The following is a 19,290-nucleotide window of genomic DNA, read 5'->3' on the forward strand; positions in this document are numbered from 1 at the left end:
AAGCTCTTACAAAGTGCTATCCAAAAATGTTGCTCAATGCTTCGCTGTTTGTTGAAAGATGTTCATAAACTTAACTGGCGTTAATGAGAAGAAACCAAACTCTCTGATGGCTGTTCTATTTATTCCAACAAAACAGACTATTTTAATATAGTGCATTTTTAATAGAATAAAGGTCTTCCAGAGACCAAAGCTTTTGCACTAGCTCATAAACCCAGCTATCGCCTGTTTATGCTCCAAAATTCACCGCTAACTTTCTGGTATGTGTTTTCTCTTCCTGCCATTGGAAGTGTTGGCAGGGAGATGTCCTGAAAATCTTTCCATGATGTTTGTAGTAGTACGTGGATTTATAGATTGTAAAAGTAGCTCTGACACTGTGATGGGTAAATCACTTGCTGCAATTCTGCTATCTATGTTGTTGTTGCTAAGTGCCGGCGAGTCGGTTCTGACTTGTAGCAGCCCTGTATAGGGTTTCCAAGGAGTGGCTGGTGGATTTGAACTATCAACCTTACAGTTAGCAGTCTAGGGCTTATCCTACAGTGCCACACCAGGAGTAGGAATACACATCAAGAATGTATTACATATAGTATGTATGTATATGCTCCAAAAAAAGACTGATTGAAGTGACTATCAAATCTTAAATCAAACATGCTAAAAATAAGGTCCCAGCATATACACAAGGGGGCTTTACATAATGGAATTTGTCCATGAACTTCTGTGAGCCCCTTCGTACTAAAAAGAATAGCATCACAAAAAGATCACCAGTCTCAATTTCGTAGTGTGACATAAAAATGGTTTTGTTTTCCTGTGACCACCATCGCCATCATCAGACTGTGTGTTAAACTGTGCCAGGTGTAGCTGTAGCTTACCCATCTAACAGGCTTATTGTACTTGAGAATTTCTTGGGAAAGGGAAGCGACAGCAGTGTTCATAACCCATCCCGCCAAGCTTTGGTTTAGAAGGGCATTCAAACTCACGTCTTACTGTGCCTTCTTCAGAGGACTTGGCAGGTGAGCTGAGGGTGAAAAGACTCATGAACAGTCAGACGCACTGGCCCCAGCTGTTCACAGTAATCAATCAAACAAGGTGGCTACAAAAATGCCTGTCCTACACATAGGCCCTGCCCCTACAGTACCTGGGACTTGGCTTTTCTATGAGTTTGTGGAGATAAGATGCTGGGGATTACCACCTTACTTCTCTTGTTCAGGTTTAACGACTCTAGAAGGTGGAGGAGTCCCCTCATTAATGCCCCCCCAATACTGTCCTCCTACCAAAGCAACAGTCCTATAACCAATCCACCGACAACTGACCAGGAAAGGAGGCTCGGGCTCTGTCTCTAAGGGAACCAGAAAGATCTAGTGGGAAGAAATGCAAAGTAATCACAGACAACCATATGTCTACACTCAAACCATTCCTTGCCTAGATTATTAGAAAAGGATGCTTTATTGCTCAGTTCTTGATCACATGGAGACTTAAGAAAGTTAGTGGAAAGAAACAGGCTTACTCCCGTCCAAGGTGATTTGTTATTTATTTAAGGAAGACCATCACTTAAGATCAGCTTTTGGAGGAAAAACAGAAAAGGTGGTGAGTTTCTTTGGAAATTTATTAGAGAAGACACAATTTTAGAAATGTTATTAAAGTTTGTTTTTTCTTTTTTCTTTTACATTGAACAAAGTATGATAATATTTTCTTGTTAGCTGCTATCAAGTTGGTCCCCAACTCACAGCAACCCCATGTGTTACCTACAAAACAGAACTGCTCCACAGGGTTTTCTTGGCTGTGATCTTTAAGAAAGAAAATTACCAGGCCTTCTGCGGAATTCCTGGGTGGGTTCCAGTCACCAAATTCGAGTTAGCCATCAATTGCAAACACTTGCACCACCATAGCAATATTAAGGGCTATAAATTAGTATCAAAATTATCAGCCACATTAAAAAAAAAAAGAAACTCACCCTTTCAATAAATTATTTAAAATTAATTTTAAAAAGTAACACCATTTCCAAAACATCATTGATTTGTACAGATGAACTTAAGGCTGACTACAAGAACCTATAAGAATTTTAGAACTGAAGAAACTAAAATTAGTAAATAATTCACTAGTACCTTGTGAATCTTGCCAATCATATGATACAAATTTTTATGAAAATACAAAATGATGTTTTTATCATTTAGTTCTTGGGACTTATGAGAGAAGCTACTTTCCCAGACCAGAGGAAGAGGAAGGACAGGAAACAATACTTGGCGAGTCTATCTCTACTGGTTACAGATGATTATTTCCATTTTGCAGATCAGGCGACTGAGGCCCATAGAGCCTGGCCTGCCCTGACTGCACAGCTGATAAGAGGAGCATGACCTAGAAAGAATCTAGGTTTGCGAACTCCATAATCCATGCTCTTTCCCTTTCACCAAACAGGCCAAGTGAGTGGCCAGTTTCTGAGAGCTTTCACCTGAACTTAAATACTTCCTCTCTGCTGGTATGTGAGTGACTGTAACCTATGGTCAACCAGATGGTACAAACTGTAATCTAATTTCAACAGGAAGACAAATGCCAGTGAGGAACCCACAAATTGGGACTTTCCAGGTCTCCAGTTCTGCTCATCAAGGACTAGAGCCTATGTCTCTCATTCTTAAGAACGTGGTTTGCCTCAGGACTTCATTGCTGCTAGGGAGTCAGAGAGAACTGAGGTCAAAGGAATCTAATGGGCTTTGTTGGAGAGTACAGGGTTGCCGAACATGTCAACCCACTCCAGTGCTCTGACTAAGCCCAGCTGGAGTTCCAGGCTCTACATCCAAGCAGCACTCTCGTCTAGGGTTAAACCTCTGGGTGTTTGCTAAAACACAGGGAAGAACTAAACCACTTCGCTCATGGCTTCTCGGCCACGTGACAGATAATCAACAGACGCAAGCTTACTTAAGAACTCAAATTTTATCCATTCAATTTAATCCACAATTAACAGCCAGGACATAGAAAGGACAGCCATTCTTAAAGCTGGCAGTGATCTGTAAGTCTGAGTCTTTCTCATACTGACCCCTTCTCTTCTTCCCTGGCCTCCAATAGCAGAAGTGGCCACATTTCCTCCCCAAACACACACAGGAAGTGGGCCAGGCACCAGGATGAGCCAGTGATGGCTCCTTCACCTCAGACTGTGGTCAAAATAGAAAGGGTATATGTGTATGTGTGTTAATTCTAGTTCTCTTCTTTAGAAGGCTCAGCTCTGTTTTCCTCCCAGGTTTTATACAAGGGATAATTAATTTAACTTTCATGTACCACAGAATCAATAAATTACAATGTGCCTCAGAACTGGAAGTGACTTGAGAAACTAATCCAACCTCCCACTGGACACAGAACTTCCCTCCCACAGCATACTAAGGGGCTGTCCTTTAGTTCTGCTTAAGTACTCTGCCTACAAGTTGTTCTCCATTCTCATCAGCTTTAATTGTTAAAATCGACTTCCCTATATTAAGTAAAAAGTTCCATGTGTTAGACTTCCATGGACTTCAAATGTCTGTCTGTCTTCAGGGACAATACAGGATACTGCTCTTCTACATGGCAGCTCTTCAAATAGTTCAAGGATAACTACTGTTTTTCTCCCCCGTTCTTTCTTCGCAAAATTAAACAGCTCCTGCTCTGTCAAAATTGTGCTTCCAAATGTGTTCAGTATATGGTCACTCTTAGCCTTGGGGCATTCTCCAATTTACAAATGTCATAGTTGTTAGTGATGGTCTAGTTGGTTCCGACTCATGACTACCCAATGCACACAAAAAAAGAGCAAAATGTTACTTGGATCATGTGTTCAGCTGCCTTCCAGAAAGACTGTTAACAATTTCTACTCCCACCATCAATAGGTGAGCACCAGGTTTCTGTACTGTGCCAATATTGCATTTCATTGTAGGCTTTCTCATCCAAGCCAGTGCTGGAAGGGAAAAGAAGTTACTTGCTCAAGCGCAGCCTGGCTTAATGGCAACCTGAACAAAAGAAGCCATGAGAATTTCAGCTGACAATAAATAAACTCAGTAGGAACTGGGAGGGTAATTCAACATAAACACATAAGAGGAAACTCGGGCTGCGTTTATGACTGATGGAGGCAGTAGGTAGTCCAAATCCCTGAGCTGTTTGCTCACATCCACATACAGATTGGTGCTGTGTGTCTAAAATTTCATGAAGGATATTTGTAAACTCCATCCACCTGTCAGTTTGTCATACTGTGATGACTTGTGAGTTGCAATGATGCTAGAAGCTAGGCTACCAGTATTTCAAACACCAGCAGGGTCACCTGTGATAAGACAGGTTTCAATGAAGCTTCCAGACTACGACAGATGAGGAAGACTCTACTGCCAAAAATCAGTCAATGAAAACCTAGGAAATCACCACAAAATATTGTACAATACAGTGCTCAAAGAGGAGTCCTGGTGTGGTGTGATGGTACAGGATCAGCACTGGACTGCTCACCGAAAGGGCGGTGATTCAAACGTACCAGCCGCTCCTTGGAAACCCTACATAAGGGTTGCTATGAGTTGGAACTGACTAGACAGCCCCTATCAACAACAGTTCCAAAAAATGAGTGCCCGAGGGTAGAGGGCAATCCAACCACAACAGAGTGGTCACAACAGTGGAACTTCAACATACTCGTGATTATGAAGATGGTGAAGGGCAGAGAAACCTTTTGTTCTGTTGTACATGGCCTTGACTGTCTGAGCAGATCCCATGGCAACAAGTTCTGTCTAGGTTTCTCAAACACATCCAACTCTTGTCTGCATTAGAACCGGTACCCCGGGATGCATAGCTTCAGGTTATCCCATGACTGCTGGCTCCCAGCCATTCAAGGCTCAGCCTTCCTAGAGGACTTACTTCAGGCCCCCCAGTGCAGACGCTCTCAAGTTCATTACTCTGTTTTACTTACTTCAAGGAGCACAGCATTAACTACAATGTTTGTCAGTGTACTTACTGGTCTCTTCACCTTCATCTAAATTAAGTTCCATCCTAGCAAGGACCTTCTCACTCTTGTTCTCCACATTAACCCCTGGTGACACAGAGTAAGTGCCAAGTGACTAAATAAATGAGGTAATAAGATCAGTCAAAAAGTATCACTACTAGGGTTTCACTTCATATACACATAGGTTTATTCTAAACAAAATGTCAATAGACATATCTCTGCAATTAGTGGATGGCTGCAGACACGTTCTCTCAGTAACACACGTAAGTAGTCTCTTTAGGGTGCCATTCAAAACCTAGAATTTTCTTGTGTCATGAAAAAAAAAAAACAATTTTGAGAAAAAAGGCAGTATCAAATTTTTAATGAAACTCAAGTGGACATCTTCCCAAATCATTGAAGCTTCACAACAAGTCTATGGGAAAGTCAGTCCACATAAAACAACAGCTTTTTAGATGGATCAAGTGTCTTAAGGAAGGTCAGGAAGACCTCAAAGATAAGCTAAAACAGAGAAGACCATCAACCATGATGAATGAAGAAACTTGGTTGAAATCCAGATACTGGTAGACAAAGACCACAGAATTACCAACAGTGCGAATGACAGCTACTAAAGTTGGGATCTCACATGATTCAGCATTTTCAATTTTAAGGGAACATCTTGGCCTCAGCAAGCTCAGTAAGATGTGAAGCTAATGAAAACAATGTTAGGGAACGAATCTTAACCAGGGATGCATTTTAGATTTACCAATATGATCCAGAGAACAAGGTCAACCAAAGTAGCAGATTCCCAGGGGATCTGCTTTGTGAAACTCATAGCTGAAAGGCAAGCTCAGAAGGTTATGATGGCTACTTTTTTGGAAACTAAAGGGGTCATCTTGACAGATTTTCTCAAAAAGCAAAGATGACCACAAGGGCTTATTATGTAGAAGCTTTAAGAAATCTGAAAGCTGCATGATGAGAAAACGGCCAGGAGACTTGCGCTGACAACTTTTTCCCCATTACGATAGTGCATCTGTTCAATCTGTTCATTCGTCAAGAGTAACAAGGGTTGTCCTATGAGAATTTCATTGGGAAACTTTACACCATTCACCCCACAGTCCTCATCTTGGCCCTCCAGACTTGTTTTGATTCCCAAAACTCAAAAAGAACATTTCAAAGGAGCATGATCTGAAGCCCTCAAGGATGCCAAAACCTGCTGTTTTGACACGGTATAAATTCAAGAGCTCAGAAATCTTCAGGGAAGGGTTAGAGAGATGGAGACACCAGCTTCAGAAAGCATAGAGACCTAGATGGAGGATATGCTGAGAAACAATGGCTTCACATTTCGACATTTTTCTTAATAAAGACTTCAAAGATTTTATAGCAATGTTCCTTCATTTGCATACATGCAGAAACGCTGTTACACTCAGGGATGTCCTCAAGTCCTCAGACATCCTACAATTCATCTTGCTACTGCCACTACTGCATGTCATTGTGTTGGTTCCCACTGGTAACGACCCTGCATAGGGTTTCCGAGGCTGTAAATCTTTACAGGAGCAGAAAGCCTCATTGTTCTCCTGCAGAGCAGCTGGTGGATTCAAGCAGCGTACCCTGCAGTTAACAGCCCAAGTATGTTAACAGGGTACCCTATTAGGATTTAATGTGAGGGAACCTGACAGGGCTATTCTGAAGGATCTTTATGAAACAAACACCCCACCAATGAAAGCTGAGAACGAGTGCCGATTCTTTCTCTTAACAGAATTTGTCTGCGTTCACTCTGCACAAAACAGTACTACTACTACACGCGTAGTAGATAGAAGTTCATGCAAAGTCAACGACGATTCTACCTTTGCAAATCACTCTTGAGTTGTCCTTTGGGGGCATGACACTTCAACAGGAGAAAATCTGTCACATCTTGATCCAAGGGAGGAATTTTATGAGAACTCTTTCAGGAGTAACTAAAGAAGTTTCCCTCATTTATAACACTGGGGGTGGGGGGAATTGACACATTACACATTAAAAAACAAAACAACAACAAAATCAATTAGGAAGAGTATTAGAATCTAAATCTAAGTACTTTTTAGCACTGACTATCTCTGAATTTTATGGTGAAAGCTGACTTTCAATGTCAAGTCTTCTTCCTGGAAATATAATCCTTGATACAATTTGAAAATACCCACTCTGCATAGGGTGAGCTGTCCTAAGAATAGTGACTGTCCCAGAGCTAAAACACATTCACCTTGAACTAAGCTGAATGCCAGTAAGGAATTCAAAGGAGAAAAAAACCAATTCCTGAGACGCATCCCTCCCAAGCTCCCTGACCATCCTTGTTTCTGCTTCCAAATGTGGAATTTTTTGCTGACATTTCTTAGGCATGAAAATCATTAGGTTTGGAAAGTTCTTAACCATCCAAGCACTGGCCTGCTCTGAGAAGCCAGCAGGGAATTAGGGTAGATTACAAAGCATACTTGGAAGAGTGTGTAGTAGAGAGAAAGACACCATGGATCAGCAACACAGTTTGGGATGGTTTTCACAGGCAGTCTTGGAGCCACGAGCCTTTTCAGATGTTGGTGGAGCTGTAGGAGACTCATCGGACTGATAACCACAAGGTTTGTGGTTCAAACCCATCAGCAGCTCTACAGGAGAAAGATGAGGCTTTCGGCTTCCATAAACGGCCAGTATGAGACAGAATCAACTCACTGGCTGTAGGTTTGGTTTAGCTTAGTTTATACGTGTTCTTAGCAATCTACTGAACATCAGCCAGTCAGTTAAAACCCAACAGATCACAACAGTCTGAGCTATTTGTCCTGATGGGACACAGGGCTGCGCGGTGTTTCTCTCCATTGTGTATGAGGTGCACCAAATGATGGGAGACTGATTTGACAGCAGCTAATAACAACATCACCATCATGCTGGTTCTATAACCTGGGAGCTGTTACCTGGGCCACCTCAGCTTCAGTTTCCACATCTGTAAAGTGGGTTAATACTACTATTCCCAAACCAAACCAAACTAATCCCACTGCCATGAAGTCCATTTCAACTCAGTGACGCTCTTGAGCATTTCGGAGACTGTGCGTCTTTCCAGGAGCAGACAACCCTCAGCTTTCTCCCAAGAACAGCTGGTGGGTTTGTACTGCCAACCTTGCAGTTAGCAGCCCCACACCGAAGCCGCAGGGGCACCAGGCAACTCTCCTGGAACATTCATTTTCAAACTACTCCTCATCAGCATCACCTGGGAGTTGGTTTGAACAGCATAAGCTCAAGTTCCACCAAAGAACTGTTGGTTCAGAGACTCCAGCAGTCCGTTCACACAGTCTTCTGGGGGAGACTCATGCTTGTCTGACCCTGAAGCAGATAGTGAAATTCTTCATGTGGGTCTGGTTAGCTGGCCAGCCAGGATGCCAACATCATCCCAGATGCCAACCATTAAACCTTTCCAGGATCTCCCAGCATACCAGCCATACCTTGTAAGTTATATAACAAAAAGAAGGTGGTAATGTTCACATTCTTAAAGTTAATTTGGGGGCAAAAGCCTTTGGAAAGTTTTCAGACATTTAAATGAGAGCCAAACCAAGGAGTCATTAGTAGCAGCTCTCCTTCTGGCCTGAGAACATTCTTCTAGGTCTTATCTACCTACTTGATGTCTGAAGGTTAAAGGCCAGGAGAGAGCCAGACCCTTCCAAGTGCTAACTCTGCACACATGTTCTTTGCTGAGGGGCTGTGGCCTGACTCCGAGAGTGCCCGGCACTGCCATGAAGAAGGTCATTCTTTCGGTACACAAGATGCACGCTCGACGCAGGTGGCACTCACCATGCTTGGGGCCCGCCAGGCTGCATGCAGCCAACAGGCCCAGACAGGTTTTTGCAACCCGATTGCTAACCCATCCCCATCTCTACCCTGATGTTCGTTTTTCTTTTCTAACAAAGGCTTGTCAAAACCAAAGAGGGAGTAAAATGGAAAGAAGAAAACACCAGCGAGCTTGACAACCGACATATTTGGCTAAAGGAAAGCAAGAATCCAGAAAGAAGCAGTTTATGTTGTCATAACAAATGTTCAGGAGAGAAATTTAAGGGTGGGGAGTGGGTGAGCACCTTCTCATGATTTCAGTCAAGACCACAGTATGCAGACAGGGGGTGTGAGGAGGAAGACTAAGGTAGAGGAGGACCTGGGGAGGCTGGCAAGGCATCCAACAAATGCGCCATTCCCAGGCTGGCCCCACCTATGAGCTCAAAGGCACCTTCTAGTAATTCAGGTGTTGTTCGAGCTCAGTCATGCTTATCCAGGTGGCAGGTCACGCCAGCTGTGCCAGGGTGTGTAGCGAGGGGTGTGGATGGTGTAAGCAGCTGTGCTGACCCAAGAACCAGCACTCTCAGAAAAGTCTAGAAGGCAGTCTACTGTGGGGCTGCAAACCTCAGAAAGGCGTTTCCTGCTGAGTGCAGGGCTCTGTGGGAATGCTTCCGCCAGTCTGCTCCCAAGGCTCTGGGGGTGCTACTGGGGAAACACCTCACCCTGGGTTAGCAAGACACTATCTCCCCTGACAGGACAATAGGACAACTAGGACAAACGGAGGCCAGGGCAAAGAGCATCTGGGCATTTTAGTCCTAACACTTTACTTTTTAATCCCAGGAATGTTGCTTAAGGAGAAAAGCTGACGGAGGGGTTTCTGAAGACCATAGCTTACTTGGAAGCACAGTTTCCCCCCACAAACTCCTCTTTCTCACAGTGTCAGGGAGACACACTCAAGAAGTAGAGAAGAGCTGTCCTCCTTGCTGGCTGTTGTGTCAGGATACACCCACATCTCACTGAAAGTTATCAAAGCGGTCACCAGTGGATTCTGACCAACGGCAACCCCGTGAGTCAGGACATAACTGAGCTCCACAGAGTTTGCAATGGCTGGTTTTTCGTAAGTGTATCACCAGGCCTCTCTTTTAAGTGCCTCTGAGGGGATTTAAACTGCCAACCTCTCAGTTAGTGTCTAATAAAGGTGAAGGGAATCTTACTCAAAGTAGGGTGTACTGGGGATTCAGCTTCACATGACTCATTAACAACCATTCTTGGTCATCTCTCTGCCTTCACTGCCCTCAACTCACAGAGTTCCCATCTATGCCCAGGCCTGGGGGTTACAGTTCCAGCTGAACTACTAGTTCCGCTCTTCATCCTCACCTCCTCATCTCTAGGAGCCTTTGCAGTGTTTGGGAAAGGTGGGTCATTTTCCAGCCTGGTCCCAAGTAGAACCTTTCTGGATTCTGGTTAAAAGTCTAGGTACAAACACTTCCTCACTGTAAGACTGAGCTGGGATTATGATGCTGGAGAATTTTTTTTCCCCCTCAATGCCCCCATCCTCCCGGTCATCCCTCAGGTAGGAACAGGAAACCCTTCAGGCTGCTGCATCCCCCCATTCCCCGAACATATCACTTGAGCACAGAGGTGACTGTCTACTGAGAAAATATCGAGTACATGGGTGGTGCAAATGGTCAACTTGCTCGGCTGCTTACTGAAACACTGGACGTTCCAGTTCACCCAGAGGTGGAAGAGAGGCCTGGTGAACTGCTTCCAAACTATCAGCCAGTGAAAATGCTACAACAGGGCACGGTTCTAACACAACACAGAAATTTACAAAACAGAGGGCTCTTTGCTGCTAATTCTAAAGCTTCTTCCTTCTCTCTGGACTTTCAAACTCAGTGGGGCAAGGAAACAGGCAGTCAGTCCATGCTGATAAATATTAACCACTTCAAAATCTGCATTCTACACACCATTCCTAACTGAAAGCGTCAAATCAGCGTGCCTCAAATCTCTGTGTACTTTAGTTTTTACCTGCCCTTGTTTTACTAAGATAATTTTTCATTTGTTACACCATCCTCTCCATATATTTGGCCCTTTGATACCTGTTTATTATAGCCACAAAGATTCATAGGACACATTTCCATATAAAATCACAGAATGTTCAAATACCAACAACAACAAAGATGACCCTAGAGGTTGAATGAGTTGTCCTGTCTCTTACCCAAAGAGCTCTTGTGCTCAGCTGTAATCTGCCTTCCTGCCCCTTTCTACCTTAATCCAGAGAAATGCGTACACAGTTACTGTTTTCCCAAAAGGGAAGCATTCGAGTAGTTCAAGGAGGTCACCACATTGCAATGGACTGTTTCCTAACCCCAAGTTAAACTTCCTCCATTTCTTCAACTTGCCCATTCAGCCTGGGTTCCAAATCCCACATTCACAGCTGGCCTAACCCAGGAGTGACCCCGGTGTAACTACTATCTTAGGTAGTGGAGCCAATACTGCTAAAGTGGGCACCACAGCCCAGAGCCAGGACCTCCCAGGGAAGGAATAACCTGGGCAATGGTGGCAATACTACAGCCACGCCAATCCCCAAAGTTTCATGGTAGAAAGGAAACGACCTAGTCACTGAAGCCAATTCTCATGTCAGTCTCGATGGGAGTTAACTTTAGGTTTCTTAAAGACTACAGAATGCACATTCTTCTTTTTGGAGAGGAGGAAGAGGTGAAATCTCTTCATAATAAGCACTAAGTCTCTGTTTCTCAAAAGAGAAACAAGACAGATGTAGGGTGGACAGACATTTCAAGATGTCAAAGAGGAAAAGGAATGGCTCAGTCAGGGAACACTCAGAAGCACAGAGAAAAGAAGTCTCCACCACTCCAGGGACACAGTATCCTATGACGTATGAGGCAATGAGCACTAACCAAGAAGGAAAGAGAGAGCAGAATGAGGACTTCACTGAATTGAGAGAAAGAAATCTCACCTACCAAAACCAACTCAGCAGCAACAGCCCGTTTCCCTGTGATTACATAGGCCTATGGGATGAGCTCTGCTTCCCAGAGAGGATGTTAGCTCTGACACTTGGCGACCCTATGCACACAGAATGAAATGCTGCCTGGCCATGAGCCACCCATGATTGGGTGCAAGCCTCCACTGACAGATGGGGGATAGCTGCTCACAGGGTACACTGGGAATCAAACCCAGGTCTCCTACAAGCTTGCCTTCCACCACTGAGCTGACCCTTCCAGAGATGGGAGCGGTCACCTGATGAAAAGGGAAGAGCAGAACTCAGCTCTGTCAACAGGAACTGCGGGATCAAAAGGAGCCAGCAAGATGGGTGGATGACAACTGGCAATTTGCTTTAGATCTAGGCCGAATCCCATCTAGCTCAGACCTTGGTTTTCCTGACTGTACAATTGGAACAACAGTGAGGCTCCTCTTGAGTGGTGAAGTGTGAAGAATAAGAATGAAGGGTGGACACACCAATGAACCCACTCTGCAGCCGCACCTCTGGCTTTAAGGACTCTCCATTAAGGATCCTGGCACTTTGAAAAAAGTGTGTGTGTGTGTGTGTGTGTGTGTGTGTGTAGGAGGGGAGGACCAGAGAATACATATCAGAAAAGGACAATGCCATAAATCCATAGGCTTCTTGTTCACTCTTTAATGGGGAAGGAAGGGGGGGAAGCAGATTTTGCTGCTAATCACCTTCCTTAACAAATCAGGAAAAAGTTGACAGTGAGTGGGTACGTTTCAATGTTTGCTAGCACCAGCTTGCTCAGCTCAAACAGGTTGGACAGGTTGGATATTTAAACAAAGGTGGAAAAATGCATGTTATAAAGCCAGCCATGTGCAATGGGGGAGCTGTAGCCCATATCCTGCAAACAGTTTGAGTGTGTGACCTAACACTGGAAATTGGGTTCTTGCTCCTCCTCCTCACTTTGTTGTTCTCACATTATAAAACTGAACCGGACACACATTCAGGATCTGCTCGAAACCCTCAGGATGTCGTTAGATACTGGAACAGTAGGAGAGAGCTGTGCTTGGAGTGGAGCCCGCACTCTACGCCATATCCTACCCCCAGCAGACACATACCTTACTACCTTCCGTGACCTAATTTCTAGCACTCACAATTGCCTGGCTGTTCAAGTGTGGGCAAGCATGAATGCTCCAGATTTTGATGCCATTCTCCGGTTTTAGCTGGTGCAACTGAGTTTCTGACATATTTCAACAAGAGGTGTCAAAAACATTGCAACGCATTAAAGAAAGAGATTTTCTTCTACAACTGGCTATTCTCCCAAAGCAAACTAGCAAACACCACTTCCCAAAACACCTCAGTTATCAACATTAGCATCCCGTAGGCTAAATGATAAGAAAAGTACTTAGTTAAGAGCCAGCACATAAACTTGAGAAAAAGTGAGAGAACAAGAAAGGTTTGGATAGTTCTAGAAGTGAACTCCCTCTTAGGCACCACCAAACTTGCACTGGTCCGTAAGAGACACATTCAGGACACACAAAAAAGCACCTCCCGTCACATGTACCTTTTCCAAACATTCTCTGAAAAGAATAAAATACACTGTTAAAGAAGCTTCTGAGTTGGGACATTCTCATTTCAAAAGACATGCAGTCCAATCCAGAACTGCTGGGAGAACGAGATTCTCACTGAAAGAAAGACCTGCAGAAAAAAAAAGCAGACTGTTTGGCTATTTGAGTTTTAAGCAAGCTGTTTGCTTTTGAGACATCAGGGCAAGAAAAGTCAGCCCATCAGGGAAATCCCCCTCCTAAGACTGAAATTCAAAGGAAGCCCGCGAGCAGTCTAGCATACTCATGGTGACCACCTGCGTCTACTTGTTGAGTGAAAGTGGGGGAAATGCAGCAATGGAGGCACGGGCTGAGTTTGGGCATGTTCTACTGGTGCCTGTTGACCTTGAGATGAGGGAGAGAAGAGGAAGGGCTGGCTGGTCTGAAGTTTAGGGAGATGTGTGAACTCCTGAGCCCATGGGTGCTGACCTAGCCCCTGGGCGCTAGGGCTGAGAGTGAAGTGGCCAGCTGGTCTGAAGTGTGGGGAGGTGTACATGAACTCACAAACCTGCAGCCAGTACCCATTTGACCTAGCTTGGATGGCTAGTTGACCAGAACTTGACCAGATGAAGACCTTGCTGTTAGTATTGTGAGCAAGCGCAAATTGATGAGCTAGACTTTTGCTTATGGATGATACAGAGTTCAAAACCTCAACCACAAGGGAAGGATTCTTCATATGAAGGAATAAGCATGTTTTCTCAACGTATGGGGTTGATGATGTTGTTGTTGTTGTTAAGTGCCATCAAGGTGGTTCCGACCCATAGCGACCCTGTTTAGGGATACCGAGTAGCCGGTGAGCTTGAACGGTGCCGACTTTACAGTTCAAACGGCCTTGCAGTCTGGCGCATTAACCCACAGCACCACTGTACTGGGTTGATGTTGATGTTGCTGTTCTTGTTAGGTGTCATCGAGTTGGTACCAACTCATAGTGACCCTATGCACAACAGAACAAAGCACTGTCTGGTCCTGGACCAACCTCATCATGGTTGCCACGCTTGAGCCCACTTTGTCACTCCATCTCGCTGGAGTCTTCCTCTTTTTCTCTGACCCTCCACCTTACCAAACATGATATCCTTCTCCAGCAACTAGTAGTCCATCCTGACAATATGTACAAAGTATGAGAGATGAAGTTTGGCCATCCTAGCTTCCAAGGAGCACTCTGGCTGCACTTCTTCCACTAGGGGGTGGGCAATTTAGATACTGGCTATTAAAAATGGTGGGGCAATAAAGGCATGAAGTGGCTGGCTACAAGCTTTCATGAGTGTGCTTAGTTTCAAAACAAGAGGGAAAGGTAAATACCTACTGACTAATTTTCCTCTTTTCCAGATGGATCTGGTGAAAGGGGATGAGGGATGATGGTGATAGAATTTTATGCTTTAATTGTAACTGTTAGCATGATTCATTGTGATTGTCACAACTCTAGTTGTAGATGATGTGTAACTAAAAGGAGGGAGTAGTTAATCTTTCATTTCAGAAACAGATGATCCCAGTACCATTAAGAAGGGAAAGCATGGGTAGACTGTGAGATCCCTACCTAGAAAAGCAGAGTCGGTGGCAGAGGTGGTAGCAAAGGAGAGACACAGTAGCAGTGGGCTGTAGACCCGTGGACTGAGTTAAGTCTTGTGCTTCAGGTAGGAGGTGGCTTGCAGAATGTGTGCTTTGGACATTTAAATTAATATATAGTTTTTGTTTTGTATGTTCTTGTCTGTAAACCTTCACTTAACTCACAATAAAAAAAAGTTAAAAGTAAAATAAAAATTAAGAGAATTAGGAAAGAAGAAAAAGCACAAAGTAAAAGGAAAATGTTGTTATATGCCGTGGAGTCAGTTCCAACTCAAAGTGACCCCGTACAGGGTTTCCGTGGAACAGCTGGTAGTTTCGAACTGCTGACCATGAGATTAGCAGCCCGATTTGTAACCACTATGCTACCAGAGAGGGTTTAAAATTTTTGTGTGTGAAAATTCTATTATCTTTTAATTTCCTATTTCCAAGAGCTTCCTGAAGACCCCTGATACCTGAGAGAATGTCAAGTCTAGCAAACATGAAACAGAGCGCAAAGACTGTCAATTACCTAAAATCTAGGGACTCTGCACTTTGATGGTTTCTTACACTTTTTACCTTATTTCAAATATCAGATAGCAACAAATCATTCTTATCCTTGTTCTCAGAGACCCATGGTAGCTTTCTACTACTTTCAGGCTTCTGAAATGTAAACTACGTAATTCTGAAAAGGACTACAGTTCAATCTCATATGATGGTTTAAATGCCAGTCCACACACAAAATAAAATTATCCACAGAAACAGCAATGCAGAATAGAGAAGGTGGTCAAATAAAAATGAGGCCTTGAAAGCGCGACTCACAATAGCCACAAGCTGGAAACAACCTAAAAGTCCATCAACAAATGAATGGATCAACCAAGTGTGGTACCTACACATAATGGAATAGTATTCAACCATAAAGGAAAGATGGTCTTCACACATCTACCAAAGAGATGAACCTTCAATTCTTCACGCTGTGTGAAATCATTGCATGACCCCACTTAATGTTACCGAGCTGCAGAGGAAGAAAATGGTGAATTGGAAAATGTTTTGTTATATACATTTTTACCACAATAAAACATTTTTTAAAAGTAACAATTTAGAAAAGGAAGTTTAGGAGGTTGGCACAGGCACACAGCTACTCTACAGAACACAATTGGCATGCTTGGCTCTTAGAATGAAGCCGATGTTATCAAAGTATCAAAGGGAGAAGGGCAAGGAAGGGAACTAAAACTTGAATGTGACTTAATGTGAATCAGAGGCTTGGGTATATTTACAGCACTAAATTCTCATCGAGGCCTGGTTGACGCTAGAGCTAAGGACTGGACTGGTAGCTGAAAGGTTAGCAGTTCAAACCCATCAGTTGCTCTCGGAAACCCAATAGAGGGTCACTTTGAATCAGACCCAACTCGATGGCATATAACAAATTCTCATTATAACCTTTGTGGATAAAAGTAAGCCCTGTTAAAGATGAAAAAACAACCAAAAAAACAACCAAAACCAAACCTACTGCCATCAAATCAAATTCAGACTCATAGTAACCGTACAGGACAGAGTCGGACTATTCCCTACGGTTTCTGAGGCTGTAAATCTTTAAGGGACCAGACAGACAAGCCTCATCTTTTTCCCAAGGAGTGGCTAGGTGGAAGTGAATCACCCACCTTGCGGTTAGCTGCCCAATGCTTATGCTACCAGAACATATGACAAGATTAAAAGCTGGGCTCTCTCTTCACTGTCTTCTGAATCATCTTTGGTCAGCTCCCGCCAGAAAGGAAGATACAGCTACTCTACGGCCTCTGACGCATCTCAGAAGATGCTGCCTTTATTTAAGCTGCTACTAAAGGGGCCAGATTCCTGATCCTGGTGTGGCACTGTAAGATAAGCACTGGGCTGCTAACCACAAGGTTAACAGTTCAAACCCATCAGTCACTCCTTGGAAACCCTATACAGAATCACTATGAGTCAGAACTGACTCAATGGCACACTTAACGACAAAAAACAACATTCCTGACCAACTAGTGGGCACGGAAGTGGTTCCTGGCAGAGTATCCTTTACCTCTGAGCTACAACAAAATCTGGGGTTAGGCCTTTTTGAGTAAGGCAAATTGGCCTGGAATACAAGGGTTGCAGAATATCTTCCACGAGAAAGAATCCTGATCTAAGGGCAGCTGAGAAATGTCAGGATTTAGCCCAGTAGAAAAGGAGCCCAGGTGGCACAGTGGGTTAAGCATCAGGCCGCTATCCTCAAGGTCGGCAGTTCCAGCCCACCAGCCGCTCCAAGGGAGGAAAATGAGACTGTCTGGTCCAGTAAAGATTTACAGTCTCAGAAACCCTAAGGAGCAGTTCCACTCTGTACTACAGGGTACCTGTGCGTCGGAATTGACTTGATGGTAGTGGATAAAAGTTAAAATAAAAACAGATAGGTTTCAACGTCAGCCAGTGAGATATATGGAATAAAAAAGTGTAAATATAAAGAGTAAACTTACTTGGCAAAAGCTTAATAATGCTAAATGAGGAAAACATGTAACTCTGACATTTTGTTATGATTAAGAAATTTCTAAAAGGCTACTCTCGTGGAGAAAATCATGAGCTTGTTAATGATGTGAATCCTCAAGTGAGTGAATTAATATTAAGAGCAATGATTAGGTACAAGGGGATTACAGTTAAATAATTGTTGATCGGTTTAAAAACCTGTTAAAGAACTGTTCTAAACAATACCAGAAGTAGAGTTTCTATTAAAGATACAGATATAGCCAAATGCATTAAAAAGAAATAAACACACTAAAAATTGCTTTCATACACAAGAACTATCATCATGAAACTAACAAACATTCACTGAATCCCAACATATGTAAGAGTATTCCATCCAGCACAGCTCTCTGGGGGGTGTAAATGGTTTACACAACTAAAGACTACCACGGAAGAAATGCCTGGCAGTTTGCTTCCATTAAGATAACAGCCACATGAACCCCAGAGCGCAGTTCTACTCTTTAACAAACGGGGTGGCCAGGAGTCAGAATCAACTCAACAGCCATGGGTTATGTCCAACACAGTCCCTCCAGCTATACTGACTATGTATATACCATCAAAGTCTCATTTAAACAAATCCTTCAACCATTCCTGTAGAAAGCTCTACACATAGTCACAGAACGCTTATGGACTCCTATGTGGAAGGATCACCACCCATCTGCCAGTTTGTCGGACCGTACTGGCTTACATGTGGCTGTTGCTGGATGTTGGAAGCTAGGCAATCAGTATTTCCAATACCAACAGGATCATCCATGGTGGACTGGTTTCAGCGGAGCTTCCAGACTAAGACAGATCAGGAAGAAAGGTCTGGTGATCTGCTTCCAAAAAGTAGCCAATTAAATCCTATGGAGAACAGCACACTGTCTGATCTAGTGCTGAATGCTGAGCTCCTAAGGCTGGAGGGTGTTCATGTACACAGTGGTGACAGTGAACTCAAGCACACGGCCGTCATGAAGAGGGCGCAGGATCAGGCAGCATCTCGTTCTGTTGCGCGCAGGCTCACCATGAGTAGATGTCTACACAATGGCAACCAACAACATGGTGTTTCCTGGGTTGAGATCTCTTAGCAACCCTTATGTGCATTTTCTTCTGAATTGTCTTCTCATCAAAATGAAACAAAGGGGGAAATGTGGTGGTGGTGGTGTACCATGGAGTTGGTTTTGACTCCTAGAGACCCTATATAGGGCTTCCGAGGCTGCAAATCTTTATGGGAGCAGAAAGCCTCATCTTTCTCTCATGGAATGGCTGGTAGTTTTAAACTGCTGACCTTGAGGTTTGCAACCCGACTGGAAACCATTATGCTACCAGAGCTCCTTAGGGGGAAACACAGTTAATACCTTTCTCCCACAGAGGAGCTGGTGGGTTTGAACTGCAGACCCTGAGACTAGCAGTTCTATGCTTATCCTATAGTGCCACCTTTGTTTAATACTACATAACTGAAATGTTATGTATAAGTATTTTCTTCCTCTTTGATAAAAATATTTCCAGGGAAACAAATTGTTCATATTTGTTTCCTGGGTAGGTTACCTGGGTAGGGTGACCGTAACACACAAACTTTTATGAAACCAATGATTTCTTCCCATGTAAACGGGGCCTGATATCTTTCCTCAGAGGACATGTCAGGGGAGCTGACACCTGGTGATAAAGAGATTCATTTCATCTCCCCCTGCACCTGAGTGGTCGCCTCCAACCTTGAGAAACAGCAAATAACAGAGTACTTCAAAGGGTGCAAGGTGACCATTTAGGGCTCCACATGCCTCTTGATGGCATGGGAACTAGAGAAGTGATTGTCCCCTTCCTTCTCTAAGACACTACCCTCCCTCCAGCTCTGCCGTGGACCGCTGGCCACCTGTTGCAGAGATACCCAAGTACACTGTGCATGCCAAGGCTGGCTCAGCCTGAGCATCTGAGAGTACGTGTGCTAAATCCAGAGCCTCCACGGCCACACTGGTCATGGA

The 19,290-nt window shown here is 43.8% G+C and overlaps 1 protein-coding gene across 3 annotated transcripts in view; it reads right to left on the reverse strand.

The window, feature by feature from the left end:
* The window catches only part of RREB1 (ras responsive element binding protein 1), a 75,385-nt gene that overhangs the window by 42,869 nt on the left and 13,226 nt on the right, over positions 1-19,290 (reverse strand). The gene's annotated exons all lie outside the window — the stretch shown is intronic.

This window comes from Chrysochloris asiatica, unplaced genomic scaffold, assembly GCF_000296735.1.
Source record: "Chrysochloris asiatica unplaced genomic scaffold, ChrAsi1.0 scaffold00060, whole genome shotgun sequence".
Lineage (NCBI taxonomy): Eukaryota > Metazoa > Chordata > Mammalia > Afrosoricida > Chrysochloridae > Chrysochloris > Chrysochloris asiatica.